Here is a 23,772-nt window from a genome sequence, read left to right as displayed (position 1 = left end):
GGATTATCTCTTGGCTTCCACATGATCATTTATCAAATTAAATCTTTGGGGTTAAATCAGAGGATTCTGTATATCAAATTGATTTGCTTTCCTCCAACCCAAAGAAACCCAAAGTCAGTAGAGTGTAAGCAAACTACCGAGCAAATAAAGACCCCTACGTGTGTCAGGTGGAGGTCCGGTCCATTCATCCCTAATCTAGCAAACTGCCTGAAGGGTGGGGGAGTCGAGCGGGGGAGACGGAAGGAGGCGGGGGTTGTACTAGTGTTCTGAAGCCAAAGCAAGTCCAGTGCCAAGGTGACCTGGTGGGCAAGAAGGAAAGAGACGGGGGTGAGAGACCACGGCCAAAAATGCTATTTTCTAATGCCCACGACCAATGGATCAACGGGTGAATGAAAGGAGCGATGGCTGTATTGGACCAAGTTTTGCCCGATCCATGTGCCTCACTTCGGATCAGCTGCAGGGACCCAGGTCATAAAGAAGTCTATCAGAATAGTGTCCCTGCCGACTGACCTCTCTTAACACTTTATTAAACACAATTCTGGGCAGTGGTCTATAGCATGATTTCAAAAGGAACAAAATGGAAGCAAATGAGTCGAAAATGCAATATAACATATCTAAGAGCTGGTCATAGTTTCACTGCGTCACAGTGTGCCTGAATAAAGCCCTTAGCCATAGTACTGTACACTGACAACACACCACAAACCCACAAGATGCCTTATTGCTATTAGAAACCCGTTTCCAACCCAATTAAAGCAAGTGAAATAAATGTTTTGTCACACCAGTGGTAAATGGTCTCGTACTTGTAGCCAAACAGCATTCAGGGTTTGAAACACCAGGTTCATAATAATACACGCCTAGTTCAGGTCATCGCTGGGTTAACATCTAATCTGGCAGTCCTAAAGGCTCATTTTAGTTTGTTGTTGTTGCACAGTTTTGCCCTGCACATGTGTCACGTGCGACAAGCCATCAACACAGCACACACGTACGGTGCACCTGAGATACTGAGCGGCAATTGGTTTTTCACAAGTGTTCCCCGTGCGTTATTAGGTGCAAACTCAGAAACAGACGTGGCCACCTGTGCTCTGCCATCCTCGATTCCCACCGATGACTGCATGGGACCAGGGGGAAATAGCAAGCATCCCCAGGGGATAACTAGTCTATGCCAGGGTAGTGCTGTGGAATTAGCAAGCTTGAACTGATTTTTCAGCTTGAACTGCATTTAGCTTGAATTGCTTTTAACCTTAGCTGCTTTTAGCTTTAACTGCTTTTCAGTTGATGCGTTGAGGCTTTTGGTCGTAATATTAAGCCCAAATCTTTAACTAAAGGATATTTCCATCATCGCAGTCTATTTATACTGATAATTGTGTATTTTGTGTTTTTAGAAAGGGAAATATTCTGACATATGTAATGATACATTTCATATTCACATACTAGAGTATACTTTCTCCAGTTTATAGATCATTGCCATTCCAATGCTGGGACAGGGAGTTTGATTTCTGGATCACCTACGTACAAAACATGTTTGCATGCGTGACTGTTAGCAACTTGGGATAAAATGACAAATACTAAATTATATTTGTCACACCAGGGAAGTATATGGAATTCCACAGAATTCCTGGAAAACTGGGTTTAAGTGGACATAGATTACTAGTCAGTCGGTTTAGGGTGTGTGTATTGACAGATGGTGGAGTGTATACACGCACATGTGCAATAACTGTCAGTGTGTAGCACTGTTGAGGAGATCAGCACCATGGACAGTGCCCTTGTGGCCATGTTGAATGCTGGTCGCTGTCCACAGCTCTGGGTGCTGTCATGAGGCTGTGTGACCAGACAGTGGGGCAACACAAGACTGACACTTACAAACACACGCACACATGCGCACACACACAACCATCCTAGGGGTGGATAGAGGAGGAGGGGCCTCCCATCACTGGGTCAAAGTTCCCGGGGGAGTGTCCTATTGACCTTGTGGTGACTGGCCGTTTCAAGCTGCCAGCCGGCACTCTGATAGGCTGAGCTGATTGTGACAGACTAGGAGTGTACAACACTATGTATACAGGCATTCAAATCCAAGATGACAAGACAACACACAGACCAACATAACCTATGTCAAAGAATAAATACCAATAAACTATAATAAGCAATGTTCATAAACCCTAAATACAATGAAGCATGTACTATGCAGACAGGTTGGATGGATTCAACAGGTGTATTGATCAAATAGCGCCTTGCTAAGTTTATCGTTGAAAGAGTGAGGTGTGACAAAAGGGGCAATCTTTAAGATGTTGGGCTATTGAGGAGCAGATGAAGGTTGAAAAAGGCATGTTAAGATGTTATTAGATAAAGGTTGAAGAAGGTGTATTAAGATGTCATTACAGCTTTGTTACAGGCTGAAAAGTACAGTATTCAATAAGGCACAAGGTGTATCCAAGAATGTATCATCGGTATTATGGTGTCACCACTATCTTTTACTTCTCCACTGGCATTTCTCTATAGCCCTCTTTCCTCTGAAGGTTACGTGAAGTTTGCAAAAACACATGAAATCCATTGACCGTTAAACCTCCATCAACTTACTCTATGGGCATTTCTCCCACAACGTGTTTCCTTTGTCCATCCTGAGAAACAATTTGTTTGGCACTTCGTGGGTCACTATCACATGGATAACACTGGAATTGCCCAGTAAATCCTAATATGTATTGGCATTTGTTGTTTATACAACTAGGCTTAAGGTTTCATACCACCTGAGAAAACATATCACATGGATAATGGATGTCAAAAGGGCACCAAACAAAAGCAGTCTGTCGGATTTGACAACAGACGGGAAACTCAGGCCAATCCGGCAACGCAGCGGATTATTCTTAGCTGGATGAAGAGAAGAGAGATTGGCAAATATGGCACTGTCTGAATTATAGGACATTATGATTTGAGTATGGCGTGCATGCATTCTCCTCTCCCAGTTTGCCTTATGAAAGCTATAGGTCCACTGTCAGCTGACAAGAGAAATAGAGAAAATGTGGCCACTGCCAAGAAATCTCCCCTGGGTGTCGTCCCAAACCATCTCAAAGTATGGACCTTCTCACTGTGACTACCTCCCAAATAGCACTCTCTCTTATATAGCGCACTGCTTCCAATCAGAATCCCAACTGGTCAAATATAGTGTACTATTTAGGGTAAGAGGGTGCCATTCAGGGCCAAGACACTGTTGATTATGGTCTTATTCTCCAGGGACCGTGCTGGCTTCAACAGGCTTCAAAAAACAGTGGATTTACAGAGCTAAGCAGAGAATGAATAGGTTGGGGAAAAGAGAGGACAGGGAGAATGGCAGCAAGTGACAGCATTCAATCACATCGGGCAACAGAGATGTTGACGCTAGTGTGTTTCCACAGAAACCCTGCGCACGCACTAGGAAAAGGTGTCCAGCAATCCCTGGAAAATCTGACTCTGGAATGATGAATAATTCTCAAACGGTCTCCCATGATGAGCAGCTTCATCTTCTCCCACACGCAATGACATTACGGTCTTATGCTACTGTCTATTCGGAATGAACCTCTCCCTTATCGTTCACCTATCGGGGACTGATTGCATTTTAAACATTTCAACCTGAAGAAACGCGAGTCTTCACGCTGAATCATTGGTAAAACAGTCCTGTCCGGACAGCAACAGCTCCAACATCGCAGCCTGTATTTTAATCTCGTCTCACAGTGATGGCAGGGTGACAGTGATGATAAATGATCACTGCATAATTCAGCAGGTTTGGCGCATTAGCCTCTCTTATAGGGAAAACAAGATGGCGGCAGTATGTGTAAACAGCAACTCGGATGGGTTGCCAGAAGCTAATCAATCCTGGCATAGTGTATATGCAAAGCCGAGTAGCTGAACAGAGAGGATCTGTGGACGCTGGCGAATACATCCTTTCAGAGAAAAGAGCACGCCGCTAATATCATATGAATCATCTCGTACAATACCAACTCTCCACCGCTCTCTCTCCATATGTTTTTTCCAATGCCGTTCTTCTCTCTTTATGCATTTATCCCCCCCCCGTGATCTTTTTTCATCCTCTTTCTCTCCGTCTGCACGCGTTTCATACCCACTCTCCAGCTTTCCCCCTCTTCGTTTGCTCTACCTCTTTCCCTCTCCATTCACTGGCCACGGTACTGCCGGATTAAGCCAGTGCCGTGGGCTTGTAGTCACTAGCGATGCTATAGAGGGCCATGTAAATGTCACCATCTCAGAGGCCGTGCTTGACCAAGCGCGAAATGAAATCTGGCAGAGTTTTAGGGGCCTGTTTTGGCTGGCATCACACGGCTGTTCGTTCCTCTGTACAAAGGGCCCTACATAAATAGACGGCGCATATGTTATGACTACATCAGATGCCCCACTTCCTTTTTAAGGCCTGCTCCCTTATTTACGGGGGCCGGGGGGGAGAAAGAGTAAGGACAAGAGCCAGGAGAACATGGTTGCTGTCAATATGCACGTGCCTTGCGCCCGTTTACCCAGGATTTATAGTATTTTTGCTTAGGGAACTCAGTGGAGAGCTTTTGGATTGTATTTAAACAAGGCATTGCCTCACCGATGCCTTCTGTCATTCCAAATGCACTGACATACCTGGTCATTCTAATTGCTAATTGTGTATTGGGAGTGTGTCCCTACTCAACAAGTGGCAGCTGGAAACGTTGAATATAACGTTTAATTGGCTTTCTCATTACAGGTGATATTATTCTTATTTTTGCAAACAGCTAAATCATTCAAATATCTCAGAAACAAAGTTACAATACAATAATAATAACAAACATTCTTACATTAGGCTGCATTCTGTGAAAAAACTTTAAAAAGCAACAAATCTGCCTTCAGGTTTGGGGAGTTGGGGGAGATTTCTAAATGAGTGAAAGATGAGAGGAGGGAAAATTTGAAGGAATTCTCTGGCTGACAGCCGCAATTTTTGTTTCTCTGTCCATCCATGGTGCTAACCAATTCCAGTCAGAAAATTAATGCCCTTTCATGTTTCTCTCACAGACCATGTACTATCAGTGCAATGCCTTTTCACATGCTCAGCTATATGTAATGCTTTTGTGATGACATGGGTTGCAAAATGACTTGGGAAAAATTCCCCACTTCTTCCCAATTCCCAGCTTCTTGACAAATCAGATTGTTAAGTCAGGATTTCTGAGAAACCTGTAAAAAGATTCCCACAATTTTCAACTATATATTTGACTGTGATATGAAGATTGGAGGACCACCACTCAGCAAAAATGAAAAAGCTGAAATGTTGGGAGTGAAACTGTACAGGTTGGTTAAGGTGAACATCCTCAAGGCACCTATTTATCCTCCAAATACTTTACCAGGACAGCTTGGGCATGTTCCCGACCGTGGTCCTGTCCTGGGATGGTTCTGGATAAGCTTGATAAAGGCTATAAGCTACTAGCTATTATAACCACTGTCCACATTAAAGTAATGAGATCATTTCCGAATCCTTCCCCCAATTATCAGCCCCCTCAAGGATCCTCCTTTCAGAAGAAGCCACTAGACCCGATGTATTCCTCCCTTAGCCAGACAGAGCACTTAGCATGACAGCCTTTAGTCTGCTAGGGAGATGTGCTGCCTGCTTTAGGAGGACGGTCACAAATACGTTGTCCCTTTCCATTCACAGGCGCACCTCCACCGCTAATCTCATTTAATGGGCTCTTAAATAAATCCCCCGACTTAAAATAGGCGGTGGGAGAGGCTCTAAGGAAACGGGAGGAATCTCCCTGAGTGAGTGACAAGCCATGGAGACAACCTTACCGCCTGGTGGTAAGTGGGAATCCCCTAGAACATACAGTAAGACGGGCCACACATCGCCCGAAGCATATGATGGACGAGGACAAGGCGTGGTGCGTTTCTCAGCGTCAGAGGTCCACAGACAACCGTTTAGGAGAATCAACGGATCCCAAGCTAGCCATGTGCGCAGTGCCGTAACGGAGTCGAATGACAGAGCTAATTGAAATAACCACACTTCCGTTTCTGTGGATTTTTGTGCATTAACGCGAACATGGGCACATTACCTAGCACAGACGTTAACTCGGCTCTACGCTTAACGGCGTTTCTGCGCTAAATAAATAACAACGTTGTCCTTTCGGTACAAAATTTGGAACTCGCTAATTCGTGATGGCTCAGAATGTTGTGCTTGGGGTATCTTCCTCCTTCCCCTCAACCCATCCTCTTTCTCTCTAGCTACTGTCACAGGCGCGGAGGAGGGAGCAGAGAAGGGAGGAGAGGAGCCAGGCATGCCGCTGACAGGGCGCTGACTCCTCGTTTTGTCGACTGGGGGTCTGGCAGAACGAGGGCAGACCTGCTCTCAACCTACCTCCGTTATTGTCGCCGCCCTGAGCCCGGGATCGAAGCCTGGCCGGTTCCTGTTATTCTAATTTATTGCTATCCGAAACAAGACTGGGAATCAGCGCTCCCATTCACGCTTGATAATATAGGGCCACTAAGATGTTACAACCTACAATTCCAGCCTTACAAAATGTACACAGATGCCCTTTTTCGTACCTAAATGTATGATTAAACCGATGATGTTCTCAGATGATTGGACAATTAAAAAATAAAGTGCTTACTGTTTCAGTTATTATGAAGGGCACTGTAAATCGTAATGGTCCAAAAGTAAGATGTCTGTTTGCTGGCCCTGGACTCCCTCACAAAAGTATTTTTAAATTCCTGAAGTGTGTGAAGATCTCAGGATAATTACAGACCGTGATCCAGTTGAGGCAGGTAGGTAGAAGAGACTGACAGCCCATAGTGTCGACTTTCCTCTCTCTCCTGTACTGTCTCGCTAAAGCAGTACAGGTCTGTGGGTATCGCAACAATTGCATAAAACGGGGTGAATTAATCTGAACATCCCAAGAGGAAGATATGGTCAAACCTGTAGCACTATTAAATTAATGTATTAATGACAGAGGTTGGACCATACTGACACAAATGTTTTCATATTTTTCACTTGGGATGCCCGGTTGAATTAACCCTGTTTTATGCAACTGTATACTGTGGAGCCTACACACACTCACCGGCCACTTCATTTGCTCATTAACAAAAATATCTAATCAGCCAATCACATGCCAGAAACTCAATGCATTTAGGCATGTAGTCATGGTCAAGAAAATCTGCTGAAGTTCAAACCAAGCATCAGAATGGGGAAGGAAGGTGATTTAAGTGACTTTGAACATGGTATGGTTGCCAGTAGGGTCTACTGGGATTTTCCCATTTACAGAGAACGGTCAGAAAAAGATCTCGGGGTCTTGTTCGCGAGTGAGGGGACAATGGAGCTGGAGATTGGCCGGAGAATCGGAGCAGCAGGGGCGGTATTGCATTCGCTTTACCGCACCGTTGTGACGAAAAGAGAGCCGGAAGGCAAAGCTCTCGATATACCGGTCAATTTTCCTTTCTACCCTCACCTATGGTCATGACCGAAAGAACAAGATCGCGAGTACAAGCGGCTGAAATGGGTTTTCTCAGAAGGGTGGCTGGCTTCTCCCTTAGGGATAGTGTGAGAAGCTCAGCCATCCGTGAGGAACTCGTTGTAGAGCCGCTGCTCCTTTGCATCGAAAGGAGCCAGTTGAGGTGGTTCGGGCATCTGGTAAGGATGTGCTGGCAAATGTGCCTCGGGAAAGGGAAGTTTGGGGTCCCCTGCTGGAGCTGCTGCCCCCGCGACCCGATACCGGATAAGCGGATGAAGATGAGATGGTCCGAAAAAGAGAAAATATACTGTGAGCGGCAGTTCTCTGGGAAAACATGCCTTGTTGATGGCAGAGGTCAAAGGAGAATGGCCAGACTGGTTCGAGCTGATAGAAAAGTAACTCAAATAACCACTAGTTACTACCAAGGTATGCAGAAGTGCATCTCTGAACGCACAACAGGTCGAACCTTGAAGCAGATGGTCTACAACAGTAGAAGACCACACAGGTTGTCACTCCTTTCAGCTAAGAATAGGAAACTGAGGTTACAGTTTGCACAGGCCCACCAATATTGGACAATAAAAGATTGTAAAAACGTTGCCTGGTCTGATGCGTCTCGATTTCTGCTGTGACATTCAGATGGTAGGGTCAGAATTTGGCATAAACAACATGAAAGCATGGATCCATCCTGCTATGCATCAACGGTTCAGGCTGGTGGTGGTGTAATGGTCTGGGGGATATTTTCTTTGCACACTTTGGGCATCTTAGTACCAACTGGGCATCGTTTAAATGCCACAGCCTACCTGAGTATTGTTGCTGACCATTACCATGCCTTCATGACCACAGTGTACCCATCTTTTAATTGCTTCTGCCAGCAGGATAATGTGCCATGTCACAAACCTCAAATCATCTCAAACTGGTTACTTGAACATGACAGTGAGTTCACTGTAATCAAATGGCCTCCACTGTCACCAGATCTCAATCAAATACAGCACCTTTGGGATGTGGTGGAACGGGAGATTCACATCATGCAGCAAATGCATGATCCCATAATGTCAAAATGGAACAGAATCTCTGAGGAATGTTTCCAGCACCTTGTTGAAACTATGCCATGAATAATTAAGGCAGTTCTGAAGGCAAAAGGGGGTCCAAGCTGATACTAGCAAGGTGTACCTAATGAAGTGGCCAGTGAGAGTATAATATATATTTATATATATATATATATATATATATATATACACACACACCGATCAACCAAAAAATTATGACCACCTGCCTAATATTGAGTAGGTCCCCCTTTTGCCACCAGGACAGCCCTGACCTGTCGAGGCATGGACTCCACTAAACCTCTGAAGGTGTGCCATGGTATCTGGCACCAAGACGTTAGCAGCAGATCCTTTAAGTCCTGTAAGTTGCGAGGTGGGGCCTCTATGGATCGGACCTGTTTGTCCAGCACATCCCACAGATGCTCGATTGGATTGAGATCTGGGGAATTTGGAGGCCAAGTCAACACCTTGAACTCGTTGCTGTGTTCCTCAAATCATTCCTTAACCAATTTGGCTTTGTGGCAGGGCACATTATCCTGCTGAAGGGACTAATTCCATCAGGGAATACCATTGCCATGAAAGGGTGCACATGGTCTGCAAGAATGCTTAGGTAGGTGGTACGTGTCAAAGTAACATCCACATGAATGGCAGGACCCAAGGTTTCCCAGCAGAACATTGCCCAAAGCATCACACAGCCTTTGCCGGCTTGCCTCCTTCCCATAGTGCATCCTGGGGCCATGTGTTCTCCAGGTAAGTGACGCTCATGCAACCGGCCATCCAGGTGATGTAAAAGAAAATGTGATTCATCAGACCCGGCCACCTTTTTCCATTGCTCCATGGCCCAGTTCTGACGGTCACGTGCCCGTTTTCAGCAGTGGACAGGGATCAGCATGGGCACCCTGACTGGTCTGCGGCTACGCAGCCCCATACGCAACAAACTGCGATGTACTGTTTGTTCTGACACCTTTCTGTCACTAATTTTTTCAGCAATTTGAGCTACAGTAGCTTGTCTGTTGGATTGGACCACACGGGAATCAGTGAGCCTTGGCTCCCCGTGACCCTGTCGCAGGTTCACCGCTTTTCCTTCCCTGGACCACTTTTGATAGGTACTGACCATTGCAGACAGGGAATACCCCACAAGGGCTGCAGTTTTGGAGATGCTCTTACCCAATCATTTAGCCATCACAATTTGGCCCTTGTCAAAGTGGCTCAGATCCTTAGGCTTGCCCCTGCTTCTACCACATCAACATTGAGGACAGAATGTTCACTTGTTGCCTAATATATCCCACCCACTGACATAATCTCCCATCTTCACGAGTCAGTGGTCATAATGTTATGGCTGATCAATGTATATATACAGGTGCTGGTCATAAAATTTGAATATCATCAAAAAGTTGATTTATTTTAGTAATTCCATTCAAAAAGTGAAACTTGTATAATGTATACATTCATTCCACAAAGACTGATATATTTCGAGTGTTTATTTCTTTTAATTTTTATGATTATAACTGACAACTAATGAAAACCCCAAATTCAGAATCTCAGAAAATGTGAATATTGTGAAAAGGTTCAATATTGAAGACACCTGGTGCCACACTCCAATCAGCTAATTAACCCATAACACCTGTAAAGGCCTTTAAATGGTCTCTCAGTCTAGTTCTGTAGGCAACACAATCATGGGGAAGACTGCTGACTTGACAGCTGTTCAAAAGATGACCATTGACACCATGCACAAGGAGGGCAAGACACAAAAGGTCATAGCTAAAGAGCCTGGCTGTTCACAGAGCTGTGTCCAAGCACATTAATAGAGAGGCGAAGGGAATGAAAAGATGTGGTAGGAAAAAAGTGTACAAGCAATAGGGATAACTGCACACTGGAGAGGATTGTGAAACAAAACCCATTCAAAAATGTGGGGGAGATTCACAAAGAGTGGACTGCAGCTGGAGTCAGTGCTTCAAGAACCACCACGCACAGACGTATACAAGACATGGGTTTCAGCTGTCGCATTCCTTGTGTCAAGCCACTCTTGAACAAGACACAGCGTCAGAAGCTGGACTGCTGCGGAGTTATGTTCTCTGATGAAAGTACATTTTGCATGTGATGGTTTGGGGTGCCATGTCATCTGTTGGTGTTGGTCCACTGCGTTTTCTGATGTCTAAGGTCAACGCAGCCGTCTACCAGGAAGTTTTAGAGCGCTTCATGCTTCCTGCTGCTGACCAACTTTAAGGAGATGCAGATTTCATTTTCCAACAGGACTTGGAACCTGCACACAGTGCCAAAGCTACCAGTACCTGGTTTAAGGACCATGGCATCCCTGTTCTTAATTGGCCAGCAAACTCGCCTGACCTTAACCCTATAGAAAATCTATGGGGTATTGTGAAAAGGAAGATGCGATACGCCAGACCCAACAATGCAGAAGAGATGAAGGTCACTATCAGAGCAACCTGGGCTCTCATAACACCTGAGCAGTGCCACAGACTGATCGACCCCAATTCACGCTGCATTGCTGCAGTAATTCAGGCAAAAGGAGCCCCAACTAAGTATTGAGTGCTGTACATGCTCATACTTTCCATGTTCATACTTTTCATTAGGCCAACATTTATAAAAATATTTTTTTTTGTATTGGTCTTAAGTAATATTCTAATTTTCTGAGATACTGAATTTGGGATTTTCATTAGTTGTCAGTTATAATCATCACAATAAAAACAAATAAACATTTGAAATATATCAGTCTGTGTGTAATGAATGAATATAATATACAAGTTTCCCTTTTTGAATGGAATTACTGAAATAAATCAACTTTTTGATGATATTCTAATTTTATGACCAGCACCTGTATATACACATACACACAGTTTCCTAGTTTATTGAATAGAAGAAAGAATAGTTAATTATGTGAAGATATCTGGTCTCTCGGATTGCCAGCAAAGAAATTCTGAACCTATTAACATGAGGCTAGCCCAACTGTAGCCAGTGAAGTGGGCAGGTCAACGCAGATTTCACAGCTGGCACTAAATGCTAAAGAAGGTGTGCGTGTGATGTCGTGAGCTTTGTAACCTAACAGAAACACAGTCTGCCTTGGCCACACAGGCATGATATTGCATGATATTGCAATGCATAGCTCAGTCCTTAGAAACATTTACAGTTACAACCAGTGTGAGTTGGCATTGCCATCGTCATGGGTATCATCGAGACGCAATTGCATTATAATGGTTATATGCATACAAGTGTAAAGTGGATGAGGGGTTTTTGTAAAAACCAATTGGGAAAAGAAAATGAAACAACCCCGACAAATACGGCTAAAGTCAATGCTGCACTTCGATGACAGTTCTCAGCTCTCGTGGCTTTCTAATATGAAACAAAAAAAATACAAATATTAAGATGGAAGAGTGTGCAGTGAATCATTAATGAACAACCACATTAAGGGAATGACTGGAAAGGTTATATTTCAGTGCCAACGCAATCTGATTGGGCTCTGTTTTTGCGAGAGCTGTTAAAGAGAGCCATTGGCAATAAAAGGACAATTATAACTCTGTGAATGCCTGTCTCAGTGGCTTTGTGGTTAGATCGCCCAACCGAGTGCCACTCAGGACGCGTAGATGGGACGCGGCGCGGCTCTGCATGAAGGAGATTGTGGGTAAGGCCCTGCAATGGAGTAGCACCCTGTCTAATGGGTGTACTTTACCTCAAATACACAAAACGCTTCAGTTGAATTGCTGGAGAATTTCTTCAGTACTCAATTAATGTTGAAAGAAGGCATTGGTGATTCAAATGTTTCAAGCTGCTGTATTACTGCATTACGTTTGAATCCAGCCCACTGCTCTTTAACACAAACTCTCATTATCTTCCCACAGCGTATCCGACAAATAAAGGATTCACATTTCTGATGAAATACGCAGCAAATCCATAATCCTCCAACCAGGATATAAAGAAAATCAGGAAATGTATTGAAAATTCCTGGAGTTTTGGACTTTCGAGATTTGTCATTGAGCTGTGAATATGACCGTTTTTCCAGAAATGTTTGCCAATTCTTTAAAACCAAAAAACTGATACAGCTCATGTACATACGTATTCATTCTCCATAATGTCCAAGGAATTCCCTGTAGACTAGAATTGTCAAACCATTGATCTGGGGAATGTGATAGAAAATAACTGCTAAAGCGTTGAACGCTTACCCCTCTGAGCCTGGGTCCTCCCTAGGTTTCTTCCTAGATTTTGGCATTCTTAGGGAGTTTTCCCTAGCCACTGAAATTCAACACTACTGTTGTTTGCTCCTTGGGGTTTAAGGCCAGGTGTTTTTTAAAAGCACTTTGTGACATCTGCTGATGTAAAAAGGGCTTTATAAATACATTTGATTGATTGATTGATTACTTAAGCATATTGGAAACCATGACTGTGAAATTGATGTTTCTAGAGCTAGTAGTGAACTAAACTAATTAACCAGGCAAGAATGGCCTTGGTGAGACCAAGAACCCAATGGCCTCTCTGCAGAGATAGGAGAACCTGCCAGAAGACAACCATCTATGCAGAACCCCATCAATAAGTTCTTTATGGTAGAGTAGCTAGACAGATAGACGGACAGTGCACATCCTTGTTTTCAGGAGAAAATGCTGCAAAATGTATAATTTATTAAAATACATAATACATAACAAACCCCAAGCATGTATGTATGTATGTATGTATGTGTGTGTGTGTATATATATATATACACACACATATACATATATATACACACAAACACACATATATGAGCTCTTTTACTGTGCGGTTCCATTACCCCAATGAGCCTAGATACCTACGTAGGAAAGCTGCTCATCTAGATCAAACACCCTGGATAACGCTGCCAGGCAGGCTACAGTGCGTAGAGGAAATGTCTGTGTTCCAAATGACATTCCATTCCTTTAGTACAGCCCTACTCAAAATGACGAAAGGACTAACGTAGTGCCATCTGTGGTGCAGGATAAACTGAATGCGAGTCTGGGAGATTATTAAGACAGCCCAATTCCCCAGCGTCTGGGTACAGCCAAAGGCCTCGCTGACCAAATATGTTACCGAACAATAGCCGTGCCCTTCCACAGTCCGAGCATGTTCCAACAGCTGCAAGGCAAACAGACATGCATCCATCCTTTCACTGCCTCTTCCTCGTTCCGGAATGGACATTGTCTCTTGGCGATGCAAACATATGCCTTTTCATCAACAAATGGTCTACCTAATATGTGGGTCATAAGCAGACAAAGCCCCTTCTCAGAAAACATTTAATTTCTGCCAAGCCTGCTTTGACATTAATGGTATAACTACACATAGAAACAGAACTGCTGTCAAGCGCCATCACTGCTGCGAAAGTGCCCAGAGGTGAAAGCCCACTCTGACTTAATAGCCATTAGTATAGCGTAATCGTCATCGAAGGCGAGCAAAAAAACAAAACACAGTGCCTCGGTTCCAGTTCACTTGACGTAGTAGGAGGCTAATGAATGTAATTACGCTAATGTGTCATAGCATCTCTGTGGCCTCATAAGACCTGTAGGCGAAAAACAGCATCATCCCACACAGAAGATCCAAGCTGAGAATCAACTCACTGTCTGCCCGTATTTCTGTCTATGCCTCTGTCTGAGCGCATTCAGGGGGAAGCAGAAACTCTATACCAGTTCCTTACAGTGACATTCGATAACAGTGATTTAAAGCTGGGGCGAACGCTGGATTCACCATAACAAAACACTTTAGAAAAATAAAGACTACAAGGCTATTGCCTATAACGTCTACACATAGAGAGCCTCTAGAATTCTGCCAAGCAATGAAGGGAATTGATCTCTACAAGCTCAGAGACTTCACAGACAGACAGACAGACAGCCTTAGAAGGCACTCAGTATTAACCTAACCGATTCGATAGGAGGCCTTTGATGGGATCTGCCAGTCTAGGGAGAAATTCCCTCACACGGGTAATAACCTACTCTTCTATGAAAGCATTCTGCACGTCTTTCTGGGAACACTTGGTTTTTGTTCCACTTTTTAAAGTTCAACTCAATTCCGGTGGTACAAAAAGAAAGGGTCTTCTCCGAAGGCCTCCCAAGGGTGACCCAGAGCCCCTATTATTCCTCTCTCCGAAGCCTACCAGCTGAAGCACTATCGGACAGCTCCCAGTTTGCCAATCCCACGAGCTAAGTGCCCCAGAAGGACCATGGGGCTTAGGTAATAGGGAACCTGCAGGAGCGCTTGATATGCTTCCTCCAGTGAAATTGGCAGGCTCAGATGCGCGTGCGAGAGAGAGAGAGAAAGAGAGAGAGAGAGAGAGAAAGAGAGAAAGAAAGAGAGAGAGAGAGAGAAAGAGGAGGGGAGAAAAAGCCAGAGGGCATTTAAACTGCAGGTGTCCCGTCACTTCTCAACGCGCCACTCGCGGGTGCAAAGGATTCATCGGCACCCACCAAATATACCACACACTGTAAAACCTAATAAGTTCAGAATACTCAAAACTTTTGTGGAAACTGATTACATCAAAATAATTAAGTCAACTAACTTAATTTTGTTAAGTAAGTAATTACTTAAAAATTACAATTTATTGGAACTTAATAGTTACGATTCTTTACATTTTTATTTCAAGTTAACTACATAAAAATATAGAAGAAAATGATTTCCCAATATGCATTGCCCTAATTGTTACAATCATTTCAGTAGTGGGTGAAAAATATATGTTTGACTAAATGATTGGATTACTTTAGACAAATGTATGTGTTTGATGTTTGTGTAGGTAAGATGAATCAATCATTCAATGTCCATGCAAAAAAAAGGATAATAAAACAATTCCAAGATCTCAACCTGAGGCAGAGCATGCTGGGAACATTTTCATTTTAAACTTATATAAATTTAGTAAAAATCAATATAACATAAACATTTTAAGTAATTGGGAAAATGTCTCTGAGTTACCCTAGAAACATTTGAGTAAGTGCACGATAATTCAAATGCTGTGCCGCGAAAATGATTACAAAGCTCAGATCTTCCTCAGAGTAACGTGTTGCACTGTCACTTTAAATGCCAAGGGTTGACGGTTTGATATACTTATTGAAATGCATGCAACTCGGTACTTTAAGACTCTGTGAACTAAGGCTCGCGTGAAACAGTGCTTTATTATATCACCAATGGTGGAAATGTGAAAGTGTGTACAGCAGATTAGACACCATTCCAATGCAGTTTGACCCTTGACCTCGATAGGTTAAAGCCTCACTGCTTTTGCGCAGTCCCTTTTCTTTAATACTCTTAATTTATATCGTATGTATAGACTCCTCAAGGTCTGGGCAATAAATATTTGATAGTGTAAGTGTTATAGTAACAATACAAAAAGTATGGCTTCACTTAGCACTAAGCACATTAACTACCCACATAGAGAAATCAGCAACTGTTTTTGATTAAGGTCTTCATTTATTTCAGAGGCATGCACAAAACCCTGAATAAGTGAAACTTACAACGCTACGCTCAAAACAACACCACACATGATCATGGAGTAAAAACAGCGAGAGCCATGCGGTATACCAGACCCATCACTGAGACAAAAATGGGGCAAAGAGAAACGAGACTGCAAAAGGGCAGCAGCTGTAGAAGATAAAAGATTTAAAAATATTTCAAATCCTTATATCTCCCCTCCAAAGCGTTCTCTGTAATCCGTCTGCATCTGGTTATATCGCCAGCACAGAGGTCACTGAGGCTATCTGTGGACCAATGGATGGTTGCAATCCGCCCCCAAAAAAACTGTGAAATGAGATAAAACTCTGAACAGGGCATGCAGCTTGGCTGTCCAAACACTAATATTTATTAAATGCATCAGAGAGATAAGAATGTTCAGCTTTTTCTTTTGGCATCCAGAAACATAACGAGTCTTGTTCTAAACAGATAGGCCATGAAGGATACAGCCATCATTATTTTCCTGATAATTGTAATTTCCTTTGCTTTTTTTCTTCCAAATGAACAACCTCTGATTAATTCTGCCCTTTTGACTGTATAAGCTTGATTCTAGACCAATTATGGGGGTACTCCACCATGATGACACTGCAAAATGGGGAAGATGAAGGAACAAAACTACATTGACCTCCAGTGGTGACAGTTCAGGTAGGTCCCATAAAACCAGCAGTAGTAGTGATGACAATGAGGCCTACTGCAGCAAAACAGCTCATAGGCATCCACATCCATTATAGAATTCACAGTGGTATGAATGGAAGCCATTGGGAAGCATGTAAAAGGCCACAGAGTAAATAGGAGGCTACCCCAAGTCCATCATTAACTGATAAACCGGACAAGGCGAGAGGTGAGTGGGTAATTGCAGCTGCATCCAATGCTCCATCCCATGATGGCACACCAGACAACCATACGGGACGAATGAGCAGAAGAATGTCCTTAAGGGAGGTTGCAGCTTGCGCCCGGTATCTTCGACAAGGGAGAACATTCATCTATAACAGATTGGATGGAAGAGAATAAGGTCTAGGCCAGCAGAGCAGGAGGATTCCACGGATTGTATGGAGAAAATTGGTTGCCTCTCTCAGAGATAAGTGACTGTTAAAAAGGCCTGCTTTCCGCTTGTCAGTTAACAGAGATGGGAAAAGCTTATTAAGCATGTCACTTTTTAGGTTGCCAAATAAACTCCAAGCATGGGAAACCCTGAGAATTACAGTAGGTATGCCATGTCAATCACTTCTCGCGCTGAACGTGTGCAGCCTTGTCTCTCTATGTCAGACCACGAAACTGGGCTAAATGACTACCATGTGACTACTGTATGATGAGTGCTTTTGTTTATTGTCATGTAATTTTTCTTGATTCGTTTTCCCTTTTCTATGTATTTAGGCTCTTATATGACCTGCTGACCTTGATTATTATAATTCCTGTCATCCTGTAATGTGTTTTCTTTCCTCATTGTCCGGCAAATATTTCATCCTCTAGGTTCAGTGCTCCTGTATGCAGTCCTGGCCACTTAGGCTGTAGTCAAGGGTCAAGCCCTTAAGGCCCTCTAGCACTCTGATAGTCTTATCCCATTTTAATCTCTTGACGTTATAGAAGATTAGGCTACTAAAACACACACTGTATGTATGCCGACCAGGAAGACAAACTGGTCAGCATACAAACTGGTCAGCATACAAACAGCTTGGCTAAATAAAGCAGAACAAGAAGAAATGGTTGGTAAACTCGTAATTTAATTCACTATTTGCAAAAATACAAAAATATTTTCTATGGATTTTCAAACAAAAATGTTCAACGTCTTGGACGAATAGGTTTGCCCCAACACTTTAGTTATGTGCTTTCTTGAATAATATCAAATCGACTTTACTATAACAGTCAACCGCACAGTGAGCTTGCATACTTAGTTACTGTTGATTCCAAAATGAAATTGACTTGTTCTATCTATACAAATGGAATTATTCAATAATAAACACGTTGAAACAATCGACTGAACCAAGAACGCTTGACTCGTGAACCCTTGCAGTGTTCATCGATTGCATGATCAACGCGGTCTATCTTCTCTGCTAGAGCTTGCGTTGCCCTTATAATTCATTAATTTGACCACCACATGCTAAATGATGAAAATAACACAAAATATCACGATAGCTCATGACAAACTCCAAGCCGGAGTTACAGGTTAGCCTATGTTATTTTAACCAACTATCAAATCCTCATATTGAATACACAGAAGCCATGAGTAACCCAATATTACAGCTTGTTTTCCTATCAGCGCAAGTCTTAATCACCTCCTAGCAAATGTTCATTTGTATACTCATTCTTAAAATAATTTTCTTTGCTAAATTACTTATATGTTTGTTAATTTTACCGTCCCATAACAATGCGCTCCACTCAACCATAGATCAAATGCATCGGTTAAGCGGCAGACGAGCTACTATCACTTCATAGGCGAGCAATTTCACTCAGAGCAGGCAAGCAGTGTTACAACGGAAAGCCTGACATAAACAAAAAATATAGTGATTGATATTTGATTCACATGTATGTGTGAACAGATGGAGTGGAGATCAACAAATTGGCATGTCATGGGATAGTATAATTGTGAAAAGCAATCCATCATGGAATGCCATATTTGCTTCCCCCTTAGTTTAAATACGACTATTTTCGAGGAAAACATTTAATCTCTGCATATGTATCAGCCAAAAAAATTCCCACAAACGTGATTTCATTTTAACGCAACATTAATTGGACAAGTCTGAAATTAGATAAGCCAACAGTAAACAGTAACTTACAGTCACTGCATACAGTGTAGTCAATTAAAATTATTGTTAGAATAAACCTAATTCTCTATCTTGGAATTTTATTCACGCACATACCTTGCTGCGTTAGTAGAAAACAACAAGCACTCCTTGGTTATAATCCCGGGCAATTCGCTGCTTTAGAAGAGAAGCTTCTTCTGCTAATGAAAGCACGATGGACGACAGACAGGACGTCCACCGGTTGTAAAGTCTCAGTCTGTACTGGCTGCCTGTAGACTACACCTACAGTACCTGACCGTCTGTGCGCCGCTGCAGCATAGCAGATCGCAAGGAACTGCGCTTGGGCTGAGAACAGCATCGTGGAAAACCCGGACTGGCGCCCTGGGATCGAACCCTCTGCCTACTGTACATACTGTCCCAGAAACTCCGTATTTGAAATCTCACTCGTAAGTATTGAAAAGAAAACTGGTCGCGCTCTCCACTTTTATAGATGTCAGAATCATATAGGGATATGATTACAAATATGGTTAGAAATCGTAACGATTACATTTAATAGTGTTGCTATTTATTTAATTTGCCTTTTAGTATTATTTATTCTGTTTTAGTATTACCTCCAGCATTTAAACAAGGTCAACGATTTTGATTTATTTCTAAATCTATAGACTACATTAATACCAACATTTGGTAGATTGAACTTCAATAGCAGTCTACAGCTAGGTTATTCAGTTTTCATTGCCAAATGATTATGCATTTTCAATAACAAAATGAATTTACCCATGTATTTACTAAGAAAACATCACTAAAATCCTTTACATTTCAATATATATATTAGAATGCAATGTACAAACTACTGTGCGCTGGGAAATCCTAATCATAACTAACTTCAATATTTTTGGCTAAATCATTTATTACCTATACTGTAGGTGAGCATTTGTTTGTCAAATTTAGAAAATTATAATTTACATTAGGCTACCTAAACTGTTTTACTGTTATTAATAGTCTTCTAGTAGAGGCACAGTGATATACGTTGATTTAAATGGAAAACACAAACTACGTTGACAAATAAAACAATTCTAGGAAAATTCTATTGATTTATTCCCAAATGCCATATACCACTCGACTCAGGCATTCACTTCCTTCAGTCTACCATTTTCAATCTACTGGGCATAAAGCATTTATTTTAAATATGGTGTGTTACTTTTATATCCTAGCTTTTCTTTAAATATCCAGTTCCTCTGATCCCTGCTGTAAATAAATCACCCGTCTTAACCTCCAAGTTGTCCACTTCCTTGCCACCTACCTAAGCCCAGGCCGTGAAAGAGGTTACTATTCGAAAAATAAGTAATGGAATTCGAAATATATAATAGTTCCAATAATGTACAAGTGTATTTGCTGTTGACAGCACTCTGATTAACTGATAAACACACACTTGTTCGCTTCAATGTGCTGTGTATATGCTGTTTCATGCTTCGGTGGATCATTGAGTTTGGCTGAACAACAATATAACATAGAAATGGAAAAGCTCATACAAAGTGGATTGTATCGAATGTAAGATAAATGAGGCTTGACTGTGTGTCTGTTACGTTAAATGTATTCACAGTATAGCTGTCGCATTATTAACGTGAATCATTTCATTCACATATGACCCGGCGATACGTTTCGTGAATCATCTGTGCTAAGACGATCCAGTAGCCTATAAGGTGGCACGGCTTCTGCAGTGTAGTAAGCGTGCAAGCCTTCAATGTCTCCAACCTTTCAAGTGATTTGTGGACTAAATAAAACGAACAAACTGCAGGTGTCTGCTAGAATGTACAGGGCTATGACAAGCTCTCGGAAAGAAACGGCAACCCACAACCTCATCATCCGTAGGGTTTCGTCATTAGATGTAATAAGACGCATCTTTGGAAATTAAAGTTGACAACGCCGACTGTTTCTTCGGACCGTGACTTCTTCCAAACATTTTCTCACTACGCAGGAGCGCGCATGCGCAACTACGCAAGCTCACGCTCTCTCTGACACACGCATACGCGCACGCACGTTTGCTTTTCTTTATCTTTGGGGACCTGAGACCTAATCCTGCCATTAAAATCCATTGTATATTTTTCCTAGCTGTAAACCTTACCTTAGCCTCAATAACCTAATTTTGCCAGTGCAATTCAAGGTTTCAAACCTGCATTAAATAAATTATTCAAAACACAACTTATGCTTAAACTTAATCTAACTCTGATAAATATCCAATAAATAAATACAATTGTAGATTTCACTTTTACTCCATCACACCAGTTTAGCTATTTATTTATTTACATATAATCATCAAGATTGAATTAAAAAAAAAATGTTTCACTTTATGTATAATGAATCTAGAATACATGAAGGTGTCACGTTTTGATCTGAATTACGGAAAAAATGAACTTTTCCACAATATTCATTTATTTTAGATGCACCTGTATCTTATATGAACTTTGACTGACTAACATTGTGGCATTTGATGAATATTGCCTCCTTGGTTGATTTCAAAATGTAATTTCATTAAAATGTAGTTCTGTATGGTCATGTGCATAGAAACAAAGGGTGCATACATGAGTTAGTAAATGTATGTGTATGTGTATATTTGCGTTCATATATATACATATTTTTTTCCATTGTTTTTCCTAGCAGTGCTCCTCTAAGCGGTTTCTCTAAGTAATAACTTTTGTTTTGTGGCTTTTAGGGGCGGCTTCACAGACAACAAAAGTGTCTAGTCCTAGAATAAAAATCAAGTCTTTGACTGAAAATCAAGTCTAGTCCTGGACTAAAAATCAAGTCTATTCCTGGACTGAAAATCAAGTCTAGTCCTGGACTAAAAATCAAGTCTAGTCCTGGACTGAAAATCAAGTCTAGTCCTGGACTGAAAAGTTAGGACTGGACAAAAAAACACATTGGGATTGATTTGTCAAGATTTACTATCTATGTGGGGACATCTGTTCAGCACATGTACACATAGACCTGGATCACACACACATTCACACACCCACACACACTAATAAAGAGAACACTCCATCATCATCATTATAAATGTCACCATTCAAAAGGTGCACTGTGCTTCGCTGCTCTGGTCTGAAGTGAGGAAGAGTGTGCATGTGCACAAACACACACAGACACACACAAAACACACACACACACACATTAGAGGAGGCTGATGAATGTCCAGGCTTTTGGCTTTCTCTTATGAGCTAGTGGAGCAAAACCCTCTGTGCCTAGAAGATGGATTCTACAACAACACTCTACTGCACACTTCAATGCAGAGCCCTGGGCAACTGCACAGCAACCAGGGCAACAGAGGAGGAATGCTGTATTTACACCTTAACTGACATGATGAACCTTAGCATTTTCATTCACATTGTGAACTTTGCAGAAATATTATACTTTTCCAATGTTATATACAGTTAAGCCCAAAAGTGTTCATACCCATGCCACATTTTGAGCTATAGTGAATTTTTAATTGACCAATAGGTTTCTTCTAGCTGGAAATGACATAAACATGAGACAAAATACGGTAAGACATTGCCCTGGAGATACAAATGAATAACAAAACAAAAACAAAAACAAAAAATGCCATGTCCAACAGTATTCATACCCCTTGAAATTGTTGCAAATTAATGAGAAAATGCAAGTTTCTATACCATTTAAAATGGTCTTGTAATTTCCACCATGAGAAAGCATTCTAACCACCTATAAATTGAGAACAGCTGAACAGCAGTAGTTACTAGTCAACTGCAAGTCATGGCTAAAAACAGAAATAGTTCCATCATTAATTTGTGTCTCCAGCACAATGTCTGACCATGTTTTGTCACTTGTTTAAGTCATTTCCAGCCAGAAGAAACCTATTGGTCAAATATAAATTCACTATTGCATGGGTATGAATACATTTGAATACAACTGTATTTATAATGTTATGTACGTATAGATACATTTCCCCACTGTTTTGAGTGTGTGTATGTACGTAAGTACATACATTTATTTTATACAGTATTTCTTAATTTCAGATGCCAATAACTTTGCATGAATTTATATATTACCCATTTCCCTTGTTTATATATCCTCTACCTGTTCTCAATGAATTCTGTATGGATTGACAGTATATTTAATTTATGTTAATAATAGGCTGCAATTTGGGAGTAAACTCCAGATAGGTTGGTTAAAAGGTCATGTATGGATCCGTCCAGTGTAATATTGGCAATGAGATGGATAGAATTTGTAACCCCTTTATGCCGCACATTGACATTATTCAGTACATATAGTTCCTCCATGTCAACTTACAGAAAATGGTGCTGTTGTATTCCCCCCTGGGACAGCTGTGTCATTGCATTTGCATCACCGTAAAGCGCATCTGACCACCATACAGACAACCACATCAAAGTGCATTAAAGCCCAGCTGTCTCAGTCGGGGAGGTGGAGATGAGAGAGGCGAATAGAGGAGACGAGAGGAGAGAGAAGTGAGAGAAGACAGGTAAAGAGAGAGGAGGGAATACAAGAGAGAGAAGAGACAGCAGAAGAGAGAGGAGAAGAGAGATGAGATGAGATATGGGAACAGAGAGGAGAAGAGAAACAAGAAGAAAGAGGAGAGATGAGATATGGGAACAGAGAGGAGAAGAGAAACAAGAAGAAAGGGAAGAGAGGAGAGATGAGATATGGGAACAGAGAGGAGAAGAGAAACAAGAAGAAAGAGGAGAAGAGAGGAGAGATGCCACGTGTATCACTGACATTTGAAAGCACTTCCAGGCAAAACTCATAGCTAGGACCGGAAGCAAACATATTTTGGTAGTCTGTGAGTGGATCATAAAGCCTTCTAATATTCAAACTACAACACTGGACTATATACTAGATACTGGTTATGTAGACCATCTCCCTGGCATGGACAGATGCAGTAAGAAGAAAGCCTAGTAGCTGTGATCCTTCCCTTAGTTTGGTCCTCTCCTTCTCAGCATGCAACAGAATTCAATCAATAATTCAGAGAGGAAGAGATGACGTTAAACATATGAAAGCACTAAGCAAGCAGCATATACAATACAGTAGAATAGAGTACTGTGGAATACATAGAACGACAGAATGCTGTGAACACCAGAA

At 41.9% G+C, this 23,772-nt stretch overlaps 1 protein-coding gene across 5 annotated transcripts in view; it reads right to left on the bottom strand.

The window, feature by feature from the left end:
• The window catches only part of dlgap1b (discs, large (Drosophila) homolog-associated protein 1b), a 134,682-nt gene extending 115,729 nt beyond the window's left edge, over positions 1–18,953 (bottom strand). For 2 of the 5 annotated variants that reach the window (XR_002195861.3, XM_020041938.3), the window contains exon 1: positions 18,784–18,953. The gene's annotated coding sequence lies outside the window, so the exon portion shown is untranslated. Of the gene's footprint in view, positions 1–158; positions 300–18,783 lie in introns of all 5 variants that reach the window. The other 3 variants (XM_020041937.3, XM_013139534.4, XM_013139533.4) reach the window with 2 other exon arrangements.
• Between the last annotated feature and the right edge of the window lie 4,819 nt (positions 18,954–23,772).

This window comes from Esox lucius, chromosome 21 (genome assembly GCF_011004845.1).
Source record: "Esox lucius isolate fEsoLuc1 chromosome 21, fEsoLuc1.pri, whole genome shotgun sequence".
In the NCBI taxonomy this organism is placed as follows: Eukaryota; Metazoa; Chordata; class Actinopteri; order Esociformes; family Esocidae; genus Esox; species Esox lucius.
This window is presented reverse-complemented; position numbering and strand designations above follow the sequence as displayed.